Source organism: Simochromis diagramma, unplaced genomic scaffold (assembly GCF_900408965.1).
Source record: "Simochromis diagramma unplaced genomic scaffold, fSimDia1.1 OVJJ01000123.1, whole genome shotgun sequence".
NCBI lineage: Eukaryota > Metazoa > Chordata > Actinopteri > Cichliformes > Cichlidae > Simochromis > Simochromis diagramma.
This window is the reverse complement of record NW_024386778.1, coordinates 5109985-5122065: the sequence shown is the minus strand read 5'-3', so window position 1 is coordinate 5122065 and position 12081 is coordinate 5109985. Positions and strand designations below refer to the sequence as shown.

General features: G+C 39.7%; 1 protein-coding gene and 1 long non-coding RNA gene across 2 annotated transcripts in view; one reads left to right on the top strand and one right to left on the bottom strand.

The window, feature by feature from the left end:
* Positions 1 to 12081, top strand: part of ntm (neurotrimin) — a 471010-nt gene that overhangs the window by 58140 nt on the left and 400789 nt on the right. The window lies entirely within an intron of this gene.
* On the bottom strand, positions 2270 to 11120 carry LOC120722547. The gene is made up of 2 exons (XR_005693514.1): positions 10988 to 11120; positions 2270 to 4582 (listed from the first exon to the last, which is right to left on the bottom strand). It is a non-coding gene; the product is annotated as an uncharacterized LOC120722547 (long non-coding RNA).

Genomic DNA, 12081 nt, shown 5'->3' with positions numbered 1-12081 from the left:
CGATCTTCTGTTAGGTGTGGCTGTGTGCAGACAGGAATAGGACCCAAGGTGCAGACTCCGGAGACAGAACTTAAACCAAAACAGCTTTAATGCTGAACTCAAACATAACATAACTGGGGGAAAAAAGGTCAAAAAATAAACTAACACCGGCAGATTGACAAAACACACAGCAAAATAAACGGTAGATCGCGACACGGACACAGAGAAACACAGGGCTTAAATACACAGAGGGAGCAATCAGGGAATGAGTAACAGGAGGAAAACACAGCTGGGGCAAATCAGAACTGACGAGACCAAAGAAGCGTAAAATGAAACACACTGAGATAAGACAGAGACCTTCAAAGTAAAACAGGAAACACATAACACAGACTGAACAAAGACACAGACTCACATGCAGGCACTACAAAGGGAACAGAGACGTGGGAACAGGGCAGACACAAACACTGACTGAACACGGGGATATAGGAACTTAAGATACACATAGACGCGAACTAGACAAGGGGATACAGCTGACAGGGGAGACAGAGCAGCTAGAGAAGACAGAGACATAAGCCATAAGACAGAACTCAAAGAAACCAAAAACTAGAAAGTACAAATAATATAATAAACTCAAAAACCCTGGGTCGACGACCCAGGCATCCTAACAAAAGGTAGATCAGAATAAATACCTTTATAGCTAAATGCATGTACATCTGCATAAATCTCAGCATTTCCAAAATAATCCTTAAATCAAGGCTATCCTCCCATCTTTATGATTTCTTTAACATTTTAGATGCACGGTTATATACAGAGGTTAAAATAGGCTTGAAAGGCATTTTGGTGCCTTCAGAAAATGAGCAATTAAATCCGATAGGTAGATTAATATACAATACTGTTGAGTGCCTGTCAGGAGTGAGGATAAATGGAGTAACATTTGAGTGGGAGGTAATTTCAAGTGCAAATTTTCGTACAACTTAAAAAAAATATCAAATTCAGCCTTTTCTGGGTAGTTTGGCATTGTATCTTGCTAGCCAATTTACAGTTATTGTATTTTCCAGGCAACATAAGAAATAAGTAAATATGACGCGCTTAGAGATGTCAAACAAAAAAATATTTTCAAAGATAAGGACTGCTCAGAAATCTACATTTGATATATCAGATATCACATAATATATCAGATGATACATGGAGCATTACATTTCTATTCAAAATTTTGTAAGGCTAAAATAAAGCACCAAGCTGCTCTATTTCAGTGTATTTTGACTCATCTCCAGCAGCAAACTGTAGACACAACTGTAGGTCACAGTTGCACAACTACCTTTAGCAGAAAAGTAGTTTAGCAGAAACCAGAAAATAGAGGAGTTACTTCAAAAAAACAACCGTCGACTCATCATGCTTTATATTGTAAGGTAGACCTTAGAATAATACATACAGAGAAAAACCCAGCAACCATATGACCCTATGAGCAAGCACCTTGGCGACAGTGGGAAGGTAAAACTCCCTTTTAACAGGAAGAATCCTCTGGCAGAACCAAGCTGAGGGAGGGATGGCCATCTGCCGTGACCGGCTGGGGTGAGAGAGACTGACCCATATGATCACTGCTATCTCATCACATATTGATGTTTAGCCAGGAACTCTTGACAGCACATATTGACATGCTAGTCAAAGTCCTTTCTGGGGCTGTGTTTTAATTAAATTATTTATTTATTTATTGGGCACAAAAGAGTGTTAAAAGCAAAAGTGTGTGAAAGTTATTACTATTCATATAAGACATGAATTAAAATAAAATTGAGTCTTATTTTTTTTAGTTTTTCTCAGCTTTCTCAGATATATTCATTTCAGTACATTTCTTCTTCTCATTATCCAGTTTTGATGTTTAATTTGTGTGGCTAGTGTACATCATCATTCTTCTGCATTCTTAGATTAATAATTTAAAAAAATAAAATAAATAAATAATAATAATAATAATAATAATGATAATAATACATTTTATTTGAAAGCGCCTTTCAGAACACTCAAGGACACTGTACACAGTCGAATAAAAAAAGCAACATAAAAGCAAGTAGATTCACAGGTACAGGGAAACAAAAGATGACCCTTTTATTAAGGATGTTTAAAAAGCTCAGAAAAATCCACAATAAAAGGCTATAGAAAAAAACAGGCAACTCACAAAGAGAAAGAGACGATCTGACAAAGAACACAAGAGAGACAAGGCTTAGATGCCGGGGACTAGGAATAGGGCTGAGGTAGACTACATGGTGGAAACGAAAATTTTGTCCTCCAAATTATACCTGTTGCCTGAAAGTCATTAAGACACAATCTTGACACAAAAATTTGTGGACGGATACATGTGGGAGAAAATCACCAGACACACCGACAATACTGTTTCTAACTCCTCAGTGGATAAAGCAGAATCTTATGGGTCTGTATTGGTCAGATTGTGCTCTTAAGGGCTGGCAAGAAAGACCCACAACTGAAACAGAAAAGAGTCTACGTTGAGACACAAAAGTGTCTCAGTTGTGGGAAAAACAAGCAAACAGAAAACAAGCAGCCTGACAACCCAGGAGACCCCCCCACACACACACACAACTCATAGCAGAAAATGAATGAACACAAAACAGAATCTGAAAACTCAGAATGTGGAAATGATCATAGAAACAAAGTAGAAGTCAGCCTGCACTAACTAAAGCACTAGAATAATGTTAAAAACCAAACTAAGAACTGTCAATAACAAATAGATACCACCCCCCCCCCCCCCCCCCCGCCCCCCAATGTGCATGTGTATAAAAAAGTCTCCGTATACATGAGATGTTATACAGAGATGTTCCGATCAATCATCACGATTTCATGTACACGTACATTACATGTATAGTACATGTTCCTAATTCAACCTCTAGGACCTAAAACTGATGTTCTGTAGCTTAGCCCTATCTATGTTTTGGAACATGTTGTAGGTTAGCTTTGATTTTTCGACACCTCAGCCCCATCAAAAAAATTGAGACTGACAGTAAAGGGTAATGAACTGGCTTTGAGTAACATAACAGATTAAATAACAGGGTGTTTGCATCAAGTCACTTGAGTACCCTAACACCTACGATTTGGGGAAATCTCTGGAAAACATTGCTGGTAATGATCAAATGAATGAAGTGACAGATTCTGACTAAATATACTTCTTCATTGGCTAAAGGCAGCATCCTATCAAAATGCCTCAGAACAATAATAGTAAAATAGTAATATAGTAATATATAATAATATACTATATAATAATAATATAATTTTGGACTACTGTCCTTTTGTTTGTATATAAATTTAGTAGTTCTTGCAATGTGGGATCTTATATCATAGCGTGACAGTGTAACACTTAGTTGACATTTGTTCATCCAGTTCCAGCTGCCAACCATTTTCTTCCAATACACCTACAGTATATGTATACACCTACAGTATACACCTAAATGCACTCTTCATAAAGAAGAAAGAAGAGCTAAGATGGAAAGAGAATGTTTCTTTTCTGCTATTAAGGCACACAGGATAAAAGAACATTTTCCCTCCTTTTCACCCTCCTCAACTCTCCCACTCATTCCATATTATGCTCAGAGCAGGGACGCGGGATGACTCTGAGATTGGCCATGGATTTAAGTGCAGAATACAGATAAGCTGCAGGGAGAACTGGTGCCCAGACTCTTTAGCATACCTAATTGACCTCTAGCTTGAAAAACAAAAACAAAAAAAACCCCCAACAAACCTTGTGCTGTGACTAACTCTACCACTTGCCCCTTGGGACCTGCATTCGGCCCAAAATTTTCTGACTCAGTGCTCAGCCATTTTTGGTGAGAACTAAATGTAACCCAGGTCCCACGTAGCTATGGTAAAGCTAGAGTATATAGTACAATGAGACTGGGCCTGGGTTCGTAGTGCTACTAATAATGATAACTGATACCCTCTAATTTAACTAATAAGGACCACCACAACTGTATTTTACACAAATCTATCCCTCACCGGGTATTTATTTAGACAGCAAAGAAATTAATAAAATAAACAGTTACTTTTATAAAATGAATTGAATTCAAATAGGCAAACAAAAATACTGTAAAAGTGACTACATGGATTTTAAATAAAAGATTATCAACACAAAATACCTCTTTCTTAGGTGCCAACTGTTATTTCAGTTACAACAGCTCACACCTTTAAAATGGATGAATTTCAACCTTTGATAATAACTTTGATTAAAACTACACACTTACTCAATTTAAACCAAATTTGTAACAGTGGGCCCACACACACACACACACACACTTTAACCTGTCCACACTACACCTGTAGCACGGTGCTTGTTGCAGGCCTGATTCGAAGTTCGGGTGCGGTGAGGCCTAAAACTGATGGCCGCTTCACTCAAACTGAGCCATAAACAAAATACGTGCACTTTAGTTCCAGTTAGTACTCACGAGTCCAATGAGTTTGTTAGTGGGGAAATCAGAAACGGGCAGTTAGTTCACCAGTAGTGAAGACAGTCAGGGGCGAGGAAACAGCCAGGGGTGAGAAAACAGCAGGGTCCATCCGGGTAGAAACCTCTCTCTCCCTCTCCTTTCAGAGCGTCCCTCGGCTTCTAAACATATTAAAACACTTGAGCTACAATACCAAATGCTATCACATAACGATTTAGCATTAGCATGCTTTGACTGAAAATCACAGAGCTAAACATACAGCATGACATCACAGCACATAACGCGGTAAGTGTAATGTTCTTATTCTTCTATGAATAAAACATCAAGAATTGCTCCTGGTGCTAGCTTCAGCTAGCTGTTTATTATTATTTCTACCACGATAACTTCTTCTTCTACTCTGTATATCTTATTGATTCCAGAGCGCCCCCTGTGGGTAGCTTCAACAATAGCAACTATCATTACATCCCCTTTCCAAACAGGTTGGTATTATAATAAGCACAATTCCAAAGAGTACTGTTACTCTGTAATATCTGAACATTCTTGTCTAACATTCAACATGTTATAAATTGTGCAACAAACTACATTCAGTAGTGTTCTTTTTCTTTTTTTTTTTTTATAACCAAAAGTTGTAGCACAAGTCAAACAAAATAAATCCAAATGTATACCTCACATCTTCCAGCATGAACCAAATGAATTCCATACAGCCCTCATGCACATTAGAACTCTTCACCTTTGACAACTTGAACAGTCAATAACACATAACTCAGCAGGTCTCAATTAAGTGTGAACAATTACTATTCTAAATGAATTATTATCCGTTATTTACTTGTGATTTATTATTATTATTTTTTAACAATTCTTTACCACAACAGTTCACACTTGTTCTATGAGCCTCTCTGTAGGTTTCTTAGGTCTGGTAGACCTTCTCAGTATCTCAGACATTGGGGAAGGTGAAGGAGGCTCACTGTGGTGCTCAACAGGGTTAGCACCTCGTTGTTCAGTTCCAGTCTCTGTGTCCTGATGTTCAACATCCTGTGTCTTTAACAGACTTCTCCGGTTTCTTCTTAACACTTGTCCATTCTCTGTCTGAACAGCAAACGATCTGGGCCCTACTTCGCTGAGAACTGTTGCTTTTTTGTCCCAGAAATCTGGACCTGCAATCCTCACAACATCTCTTTCCTGAAGAGGTTCCAGACGCCTTGCAGTTTTGTCATAGTTCATTTTCTGTCTGTGCTTGAGTTTCATCCTTTTGTCGGTCAGCTTGTTGTCATGTGCATTGTCATTTTCCTTGGAAATGTGTGGAAGTGTGGTGCGGAGCTTGCGATGCATGAGTAGCTCAGCAGGTGATGCCCCACACTCCAGGGATGAAGCTCTGTAGCTTAGCAGAGCCAGGTAAGGGTCGGTCTTACTGTCTCTTGCTTTTTTGAACAATCTCTTTACTATTTGGACTCCTTTTTCTGCCTGTCCATTCGCTTGGGGATACAAGGGACTAGAGGTGATATGTTGAAATCCATATTGTTTTGCAAAGTCACTAAATTCTCTACAGTCATATTGTGGACCATTGTCACTGATGACACACTGTGGAATTCCATGTCTGGCAAAAAAGCCCTTCATGTGTGTGATGACTGACTGTGCTGATGTACTGGAAAGCTGTGCCACTTCTGGATAATTAGAATAGTAGTCAATCACCAAAACATAGTCCTTGCCATCCAGATGGAATAAATCCGTGCCTACCTTTTGCCATGGTGCAGTGGGTAGATCTGCTGCCAGCATTGGCTCTTTTGTTTGTTTGTAGTGATGTTTGAGACATGTTTCACATTTCTGTATCATCTCCTCAATATCCCTGTTGATGCCTGGCCAGTAAACTGCTTCTCTCGCTCTCCTTTTACATTTCTCCACTCCAAGATGTCCTTCATGGATACGCTGAAGCATGTCTTTCTGCATGGATTGCGGTATGACAATCTGGTTTTGTCTCAGCACCAGCCCATTAGCCATGCATAAATCAGCTCGCACAGAGTAGAACCCTGGACAGACTCCTTTTGACCACCCATTCTGTATAAGGTGGGATACTTTCTGCAGCACTGGATCTTTTGTCGTCTCCTGTACAATTTGCTGCAACATGACATCTGATGCTGGGAGTGAGGCAGTTACCATGTTTACATGTGTTTCAGCCTCCTCGGCTGTAGCGCTGACTAACCTGTCACCACTTGGTGCTGGCGCTCGGGATAAAGCATCCGCAAGTACGATATATTTCCCAGGCGTGTAGATCAGCTCAAAATCATAGCGCTGCAACACCATCATCATGCGCTGAATTCTGGGTGACATGTCGTTGAGGTTCTTTTTTCTGATCGAGATGAGAGGTTTGTGATCAGTCTCTGCTGTAAAGGTTGGTAATCCATATACATAGCTGTGAAATTTTCCACACCCAAACACTAAGCCCAAAGTCTCTTTTTCAATTTGAGCATAGCGTTGTTCAGTGTCTGTCATAGATCTGGACGCATATGCTACAGGTTGCCACTTGTCTTTGTTCCTTTGGAGCAGAACTGCTCCCAAGCCATCTTTTGAGGCATCTGTTGAAATTTTTGTTGGCTTTGATGGATCAAAGAATGTCAAGACCGGCTCTGTAGTTACAGTTTCCTTCAATTTTTTTCACTCTTTCTCATGCCGGGCCGTCCACTCGAACACTGTGTTGTGCTGTAGCAGCTCCCTTAGGCATGCTGTCTTGGAGGTAAGATTAGGAATGAACTTACCCAGAAAGTTGATCATCCCCATTGCTCGCAAGACACCTTTTTTGTCAGTGGGTGCTGGCATATCCAATATGGCTTGTACCTTTGACTGATCAGGTTCCACCCCTTCACTTGTAACCTTATCTCCCAGGAAGGTCATCTCTGAAACACCAAAGAGGCACTTGTCTCTATTCAGTTTAAGTCCATTCTTGTTAACTCTCCACAAAAGTTTCTCCAGCCTTTCATCATGTTGTTGCCTTGTATTTCCCCAGACTACGAGGTCATCTATGTAGACTCTGGTGCCTTCCAGCCCTTCGATCAGGGACTCCATTGCCCTGTGGAAGATCTCTGGTGCTGATTTAATTCCAAATGGGAGCCTCAGGAAACAGTAACGCCCAAATGGCGTGTTAAAGGTAGTGTACCTGCTGCTTTCTGGGTCTAGTCTCAGCTGCCAAAATCCATGTGATGCATCCAGTTTGCTAAAAAACTTAGCTCCTGCCATTTCACTCATTATTTCCTCTCTCTTAGGGATCTGATAATGCTCTCTTTTAATATTTTCATTTAGATCTTTGGGATCAAGGCAGACTCTTAAGGCACCTGTATTCTTTTTCTTGACACAAGTGATAGAGTTCACCCAGTCTGTGGGCTCTTCCACTCGTTCAATGACACCCATTTGAGTCATTCTTTCAAGCTCTTTTTTCAAACTTGTCCGTAATGGAGTAGAGATGGACCGATCCAATATTACGTATCGGTATCGGTCCGATACTGACCTAAATTACTGGATCGGATATCGGAGAAAAATAAAAAATGTAATCCGATCCATTAAATATCACGAAAGCACCTCACAAAACTTGCAACACGCCGTAACTCACCTCAGAACGTTAGCACGTCGGAGCAGTATGCATCATGTGATAGAGCGGCTGTGGCATGCGGGACCTGTGGTGGTCTGGATAGCATTTGGAGCTTCGCTAGCAACCCGGCATTTCATCTCCGACAAAGTTATCCCGAGAGAAGTAAAGCAAGTGTGTAAGTCCATCTCTGAATGTTTGTAAAGCATTCCTGCGTTAAGCTTAACAAGCGACTGCCTCTCGCTCTCCGGCTGCTACTTCAATCATGAAACTGCTTAACGATCAGCTGATCGGCTTTTCTGTCGGGAGTCCGTCTCTCTGGTTTGTTTTTGGCTCACTTTGCACCAGAAAGAGGAAACCAGCGGCTGAACAACAGCAGCACGTTTAAGCTTGATAAGCTGTTGTTAGAATGTATTTAATATTACTTTCTACTCGAGGATCTTTTTCTACGTAGCTGACGGCTGGTAACTGTGCAGGGGCGGATAGGGCATTAACAGGGAAAAGGGGGCACAAAGACATACTTTTCTTTCTTATTCTCATTTAAAATGTCGAGCTTTTAATAAATAATTATCCGAATCTTACACCCAAAGTTTTAATTTGATGTAAAATGAATAGAAGTCCATTACTGTATATAGTGACTATTAAGTCTAATATATATATCCTAGTAAGCTATAGTACTTTTTCCTTTGGGAAGGTACCATCTGTGCAGTCTGCAATTTTGTTGAAGAAAGATGTTGAATCTATTTAATATTTCTTGAAAAATAATTGATTTCTGTGCATTTTTTTTCCACACTGCATCAAATTAAGGTTGATTACATCGATTAAGCATCATGAGGTGGAGCGTGGTTCCCTATTTTTTATTTATTTATTTTTGTTGTTGCTGAGAGTTGGAACCCTATTAGTTAGGTTGCTTAATATTTATGCTAAGTACTCTTTAAAATACCAGAATAGGGAGGATGGTGTAGGTTTAAGTTTATCAGATTGATCAGTATTGCTGAACTATGAAATATATTTTTTTTGCATACAGGTATAACAGAATAGCTTTAGTGTAGTTGTTGTTTTAAACTTGAGTATGAACTTATACAAAATGCAGCAAGATATTTAAAAAAACAGTTTTGTTGATTAAAAAACACTATATCGGATTCATATCGGTATCGGCAGATATCCAAATTTATGATATCGGAATCGGTATCGGACATAAAAAAGTGGTATCGTGCCATCTCTATAATGGAGCAGGCACTCTCCTTGGGGCATGCACCACAGGCACGGCATCATCCTTGAGCTGGATTTTGTAGGTGTAAGGCAATGTTCCATGTCCTTTGAAGACTGAAGGAAATTTACTGATAATGTCTGAACTTCTTTCATGCCCTTGGTGTTCCAGTGTTTTGCCTTGTTTGGCTTCTTTCATGGTGTCAGTATTACTCTGATAGATCCTCTTTACTAGTCCTAGGTCCTCAGATGTTTTATCTTCTAAAAGTGACTCGTGTCCATTAGGCACAATGGTGAACAAAATGTTATGCTGTTTGCCTTTTGCTGTCACTTTAAGTCTGCATCCTCCTTTTGTTTGTATTGGCTGGTTATTGTAGGCCCTCAGCGGCGTGACTTTCTCTGTAAATCTTCTAGGCTTCTCAGTCAGTGCCTTGAAATCCTTCTCGTTGATCAAGTTAGCTTTGGCCCCTGTGTCAATTTTAAATGTTACCAATGTCCCATTGACTAACAGTGGAGCAGTCCATTTATCATCTGTGACTGAACTAACACTTTGGCCAGTGTTATGTCTTGAAGACTGTGCATTGACATCTTCTTCATGTGACACCATCTTAATGAAAAATGTTTCACTTAGATCATCACTGTCATCTGTGTCTTCCTGCACAGTGTGTACTTTTTGTCCCTTGTTTTTGGAGAGACACATTTTTGCATAATGGTTTTGTCCTTTACATTTTGCACATTTTTTTCCATATGCGGGACATTGTTTTGGTCTGTGTTTCTCTCCACATCTCTTGCAAGTGAACATTTCTTTGTCACACGTTCTGTTTTTGTTGTCGTTGTTTTTGAATTTACTCCATGGCTTTCTTTTAATCGACACTGCGTTCACTGCCTCATTTTCTTGTTGCGCTGCTCCTTGAACAGGCTCTCTAAATGTCAGTACATGTTGTCGTGCTAGCTCACTGGCTTGACTTATTTTTATAGCACTTTCCAGCGTTAGTTCTGTTTCTCTCAACAGTTTCTCTCGGAGCTTCTTCTCATTAGTTCCAAACACTATTTGATCTCGTATCATAGAGTCTCTGAGATCACCAAAATTGCAGGACTGAGCTTTGATCTTGAGGTCTGTGAGAAAAGTATCAAATGACTCACCCTGATGCTGTAAGCGTGAGCGAAAGACGTATCTCTCGTATGTTTCATTTTTCTTTGACAGACAGTGCTCGTCAAATTTCTTCATGACTTCATCAAAGTTATCTTTGTCCTTGGGCTGAGCAAACACAAAAGTGTTGAAGACCTCTATTGCTTCTGTGCCGGCGATGGTGAGCAGCATGGCTATTTTCCTTTCATCTGCCCGTCGATCCACTCCGACAGCTGAAATATACAGTTTGAACTGCTGTTTGAAAGTCCTCCAACTTGCATCCACGTTTCCAGTCAGTTTCAACGGACTTGGCGGTTTTATTGCATCCATCTTGTTGCGTTGCTTCTTATTCTTAACCCGTCTCCTGGTACCATGTAATGTTCTTATTCTTCTATGAATAAAACATCAAGAATTGCTCCTGGTGCTAGCTTCAGCTAGCTGTTTATTATTATTTCTACCACGATAACTTCTTCTTCTACTCTGTATATCTTATTGATTCCAGAGCGCCCCCTGTGGGTAGCTTCAACAATAGCAACTATCATTACAGTAAGCTGCGCTAATTAGCAAGCCGCTAGTTAGCATCACATATCACGCTATTTTATCACTATAACGAATAGTTACAGTACAAATGTCAAGGCACACAATCTCATTTACCTCTTGCAGATCACAAACAAGTAATATCAGGACCACGGGTAGTCGACCTCAATGATACACTTAGATGCAAAATCCACACCACGTTTGCCTTACGACATCTCTCTCTTCGGACTTAGCTTCTGTGTCCGCTCCCACAGATTCACACAAACATTACCATTAGATGGGTAAATAAACTTAGGTTACACCCCAACATATTGATTCTGCATAGAAAATGAACTCTAAATCATGAAACCCTTTTATTTATTGGACTCTTAACTGTAAATGGAATTACATTTGTACCAAAGCATATGATTTTTTTTAAACCTTTTATCAACTATTTATATTTTAACCATTTTTTATAACAGTAGACTTTTTCTTTATACTGCAAGCCCGAATAATTGCAGACAGGGCTACATAAACCATCAGTATTGCTGTCTGTATATGTAATATGATATGATTATCACGTCAGAGCAGGAGGGGGCCACCCCCAAACTGTTCCCACAAAGTTGAACGCATGAAATTGTCCAAAATATTTATGGCATCGTAAAGCATTACAGGGAACTGAAACCATTACAGAATAATAAAAAAGGAAATAATGGGCCCAACTCCTGAAAAAAAATCCCACACCATAACTCCGCTGCCATTACAGCTTAGACTGAGGCCAAGTTATGTCCAATATTCCAGTACAATTGAATAATAATAATAATCATATCACTTGCAAGTTCAGTTTTATTTACATAGTTTACATAGTTCCAGTTTTATTTACTGGTAAGTCATATTCATTTGGCAAGTAGACATCTTGAAACCAAAAGTGTGGGTGACAGGAGCTGTTTGCTTGTTGTTAACTGGTTGCTCTGTTCTCCACAGCATCAAGTAACATATTTGTTCATTGTGAATACACTGTGTACACTGAAAACTCACTCTACATGGGAAGACTGAAATACATACACACAGAGGATAATGAGGGGATAGGCCACAGGTGGGAACGAGTACGACACTAAGCACAAACTAAAGAGACAGGGGAAGCAAAAGTGAACATAACGCACATATTACAGGGGACTATGAAAATAAAAAAGGAAAAAACTAACACTGAGCCCGGGATCCATGGACTTGAC